This window comes from Lathyrus oleraceus, chromosome 2, assembly GCF_024323335.1.
Source record: "Lathyrus oleraceus cultivar Zhongwan6 chromosome 2, CAAS_Psat_ZW6_1.0, whole genome shotgun sequence".
NCBI classification, from domain to species: Eukaryota; Viridiplantae; Streptophyta; class Magnoliopsida; order Fabales; family Fabaceae; genus Lathyrus; species Lathyrus oleraceus.
The window spans coordinates 39,582,401-39,588,102 of NC_066580.1; positions in this window are offsets into that span (position 1 = coordinate 39,582,401).

Below are 5,702 nucleotides of genomic sequence, written 5' to 3' on the forward strand. Positions count from 1 at the left end.
AGATCCCATAGTCATATTCTGCAACTGTAGCCGAGTAGGCGCCAATTCAGAATTATACTGGTAGTGCTTGTAGAAAGCTGTCGCTAAATCAGTCCAGGTGCGGATGTTAGAGCTCTCAAGCTGATAATACCATTCCAACTGTGTGCCAGATAGACTCTCTTGGAAGAAATGGATCCATAGCTTCCTATCAGTGGTATACGGCTGAATCTTTCTCACATAAGCTCTTAGATGCATCTGAGGACAAAACGCACCATCGTACTTAGTGAAAGTGGGGATCTTGAATTTGCGAGGAATGACCACATCAGAGACCAGTCCCAAGCTTTCGAAATCCAGACCGGGCGCCTTTTGACCCTCCATAGCTAGTATGCGTTCTTCCAGCAACTTGTACTTGCCATCTCTTGGAGAGTACTGTTCATTCTCATAATCTTCATCGTCGTCCTCAGAGTTGAAGAGATCAACATCCTCCTCTCCTGAATCATTTTCTGTCTCCTCTTCTTGATCCTTCGGAAGTCTAATCTTGACTCCTGTAGCCTGTCCTTTAAGCCTTCTTCCCGGGTTGATGTAACTCACAGGTTTCTTGTCTTTCTTCTTCTCGAGCAAGAGAGCCTTCAGTTCTTCCTGCCCCTTGGATAAGCTCAGCATCATCTCCTGGAATTGAGCATTCTGAGCTTGGAGATCTTTGACAGTTTGTTCGAGAGCCATTCTTCTGTTTAGAAGGAAGACCGTGAGAATATTGATCTTTTTAGGATACCTGTTATGCAATGTTATGTTATGCTATGCAATGTATGAAATGTTTTCAAGGACTCCAAGAATTTAACTTTGCGTAAACCACCAAAAAGAGGGAAACTTTTATTAATAATTTCTTTAATCAAGGTTCATTTACAAAAAGGAAATAATAAAAATACAATGAAAGCTCAAGTCTCCCAGGGACGGCTTCTTTTTGGGCGAAGATATGTATTGAGTCTTCGTTCCTCATTAAGCTGGCTAGTGAGCTCTAATACTTTCTTCCTTTCTGCAACAAGCTGAGTCTCAAAAGTATCCCTTTCCTCTCTCAACTGGATCCAGGATCTCTTTAATTCTTCAACATCGGTAGGCATATCAGGATAAGGAATGATCTGAGGAGTACCTCCTTCAACTTCTGGTTCAACAATCAGCGGTCCGACTGCAAGGTATGGCATGACAAGTTCACGAGCTCTGGCTCGTACCCATCTGAGATAAGGTTCCATAGGAATAGAGTTTTTCTGTCCTAAAGTGCTTCTTTTCACCATGCCCCAGGCTCGTACAAATCTTTGACGGAGACCTTGGGAATCGGTGTCATAATCAAACACAGTGCCTTGAATAATTCTTTCATGTGGACCCTCTCTTCGAGCATACCCCAACTGGCGTAGGGCTAAAGCAGGGTTATAAGTAATACCTCTTCTTATCCCCAAGAGTGGTACGTTAGAGAATTCTCCACAACGGTCAATGATGATAACATTTTCTTTGAGATGAGGACACCAACGGATGTCTGAATGGGAGAGCGACATTATCCTTTGAGACCATTTCAGATTTTGCTCATTCTTCAAGACTGATTGAGGAAGGTGCGAAATAAATCACCTAGACAATAAAGGTATGCAGCACATGAGAGTCCTTTGCCTTTTCATAGTACGGGTGTGAAGGGAATGCAAAATGTCTCCAAGCAAGGTAGGCACAGGGTTATGAGTGAGAAATATCTTAATAGCATTCATATCTATGAATTGGTCTGGATTAGGAAATAACACCAAACCATAAATTAGTAGTGCTAGAACATCTTCGAAAGCATGGGCATTCATAACTTTTAAGAATTCTCGGGCCTTATTTATCAGAAACTTGGCAAGTAAACCCTTAACTCCACTTCTTGTTACCCAATTGGTTTCAATATCGGACTTTGTCATGTGTAAAGCCGCGGCAACTTCTTCAGACTTCAGAATCTTTTCTAAACCACTGAAAGGTGTTTGATCAAGGATAGGTATCCCAAGCATCCTGGAGAATTCTTCTAATGTGGGTACCAACTGATAATCTGGGAATGTGAAGCAATGATGTTTAGGATCGAAGAACTGGAATAGGACTCTCATCATATCTTCTTTGAAACCAGTGGTAACCAAATTGAGGAGAGAACCATGTTTCTTGATGAACTGAGTCTGATCGGGAAGTTCTGACACTAAATCCTTTAGTTGAGGAAAGATTGCTACAAAATTGATCTGAATGGTCTTTCTGGAAGCCATAGCCCTGTTTCAGAGCAAAGTTAAATCCCTAAGTCCTTGAAATGGTTAGTACAATGCCATGATGTTATGATGTTATGATGTTAAGTAAACAACAAGCACAAACAAGTCACACAACAATCATTCCTAGGTTTTAAGGCTTGCATGAGTTCCATAGGTAAGTACCCTCCCCACTGAAGTTTGGTTGGTTCAACCTGTCCTAGAATAGTAACCGGGTTCTAGAAGGATCTCAAATCATTGACCTTTCCTTAAGTCCACTTTAGTGCAACACCAAGTGGTTGACCGAAGCTTCCATAAAGTCCAATCTCAAAGAGTGTAGTATCGAGTCTCAACCAACCCCAGTCGAAACCGAAGTCAGTTATCTCACTACTTTCTAATGGCCAGGATGAGTCAATTAGGGTTCTAAAGGTCTGGTTAATGCTTTGATGACACCACGCGGAAGCCAAATTTTTCCTCAAGTAAACATGAGGAACATCAGGACATCCAAAGTGTCACATTAACCGTAGCCATCATTTTGACCATTCCAGTATACGCCGGATAGTCGCGATGATCTTTTTCTACTTACCTAAGGTACACTAGATCCGGGTGTAGGATCTTTCACTCAAGCGTAAAATACCCAAGCAACCCCTTAAAAGTAAATCAGACAATTTAAATAAGTGATCTTGTTTTTAAGGTAACCTCTCTTTTTAAGCATCCCCAGCAGAGTCGCTAGTTCTGTCATACGGTGAACTGACTTTGATGTGTTTTTGCTTTGGAAAGCAAATGTCGCGGATAGCAAGAGTCGCCACCGACTTTTCTTTTATCCAATAAGGAAAGGTGGAAAACAACAGGAAAGACCTTAATAAGATTTTGGGTTCGGGAGGTACATTATACAAAGGGAAGGTGTTAGCACCCTTTGTATCCATGGTTATCCATGGGCTCTTAATTGCTTGATCACCTATGTTTGTCTGAAAAAGGTGCTTGTGAATTGTTTAGAAAATGTTTTGAAAAGAGAATTTAACTTTGTAATGATTCTCGTATGAATGTATACAAAGTGGTTATCTCATTTAGTTTTGAAAATGGTTTAGAAAAAATATAACTCAGTAATGATTCTAGTATGAATGTATACTAAGTGGTGATTTTCTAGTATTTGTGAAGTGTGAAAAGTATTTTTAAATTGTGAGTAAGCAATTAAGAGTTATACCTACCCAAGGTCTTGATGAGCATTTCCTATCCTTGTGAGGGTAAAACTGTCCTTATTATTGAGAAATAAGTAGTTTTATCCTTTGGATGTAAAAGGGTCATCGTAGGGTCATCGATTGGTCATTGAAGGCAACATTCGTAAGGATACCTTAGCATTCGAAGGGACGATCATCATTTAACCGTAGGCTACACCGAAGGGTCATCGAGGGACAAAATCATATATTCGAAGGCAACATCCGAGGGACTATGATTTATTTTATAGGGACATGATGATTTAATCGAAGGGGCCTTTGCTAAGTGTATCCCCACATTCGTGGGACATGACCATAATACCGTAAGGCAACAAAGAGAGGTCCAAGATCACATATTCAAAGGCAATATTTTGCAATTAAGTATTTAAGATGAATTTCCACATTATGATCAATTAGGATGAATCTCCACATTAAAATTAATTAAGTAATTAGGATGAATCTCCACATTAAAATTAATTAGGCAATTAGGATGAATCTCCACATTAAAATTAATTAGGCAATTAGGATGAATCTCCACATTAAAATTAAGTAATTCAAAATCCATCTCCATAAGGGTATCCCACAAATAAAGTGGAATACCTAGCCGGCCGTTTCTTCGGGAATATGTAAGCCTTTACACAATTCAGCACACGGGTTAGAACATCGAGATAAAGTACAATTGAAAATTGCACCACAAAATAAACACAACAGTCATAAGGTCAGGCCAAATAATGCAGAATTATAATAGATCTTGATTAGATAAACATAAGGCAGAACAGAAAAGAAACAAAACAGCCACTGTCCCGTTCGCTCCTGCTTCGCCTAGCGAAGGCTTAGCGAGTGCTCGCTACAGGCTCGCTTAGCGATGTGCTAGCGAGCGGCTACAGGTTTTGAGTTTGATAGCAACATGATCTCCGGAACCCTGAACTTTATGGCATTTAATTACAGGAATAGCATGGACAAACATTCAGGATATTCAGGCATACTTAAATTCACATGTGAATCAAATTACGTATCCGAAAATTTAATCATGATGCTTTATGTATGTAGAGGTTACCGATTAAAAGCATAAAACAGTAGTGATGCGCAAACCTGTTTGCAACTGAGCTGCGATGTTGAAGGGACTGACCACTCTTGGTATCGGATGGAGTTGGGGTGGAGGTAACTTCGGTGCGGATGAGCGGCCTTCAGGGTTTCTTTACTCGGAATTCTCTGAGTTAGTCTCCAGGGTTTCTATGCCAGGGTTTCTGTCCGTCTTCGTCTGTCCATTTTCGTGACTGAAGTGTCGGTATTTATAGTGATTGTGGTGACCTAATGGGCTCAGAATGAAGCCCAGAATTTTCTGGTATTCGCCAGCTTCGCTAGGCGAGTATTGTAGCGAAGGGTTCGCTAGGCGAAGGATTTGCTCGCCTAGCGAGCATGCCAGTTTGGGCCATTTTCTGGATTGGGCCATTTGTTAGCTGGGTCTTTGCTCCTTTAAGGTCAATGTCTTGAATAATAAGTTGGAGTGCCTTGAAAAATGTCTTGTAAAATTAACGGGTAAATTTTGGGGTATGACAACTTGCTATTTTAGCGATCAAGTTTTTGGCGTCGTTGTCGGGGATTGCCAAATATAAGTTTAAATCATCTCAATTGAGGTTTTGTTGCTCTGCAACTAAGATTTATTATCCGTTATTTTAATAATTTATTTCGATTATATCAACTAATCTGTGTCTGATATTTGTATGTGAGGTAAGGCCTCAACTGATTTTCCTTTTGACATAAAAATCGAGAGAACCTTGCGGGCAAGACTCAGACAAGCTCGATTGGCCAGATTGGAATCAGATGAAGAACAACTTTCCATTCATTCATGTTCAGATTCAGGTTCCGATAGAGAGATCAAAACTATGGTTGATGTTCCACCGCCACTAGAAAGACTGTTGGGTGACTACGGAGGTGCAAATGCACCAACCGACAGATTAACTATTATAAACCAACCAGTGAATGTGGCTAACTTCCAGTTGAATTCGAATACTATTAATCATCTTGAAAGGAAGCATTTTACTGGAAAAGTAAATGAAGACGCAAACAAGCATTTGCAGAGGTTTCTGACCATGAGCAACACTCTAAAAATTGATGGTCACACCGCAGAAGTCAAGAAATTGAGAATGTTTATGTTCACCTTAGCGGAAGAAGCCGAAGAATGGTTTTATTCTCTACCTACCAGTAACATCAAATCTTGGGAAGAAATGGAAAAAGCCTTCCTGAATGAGTATTTTCCAGCGTCGGT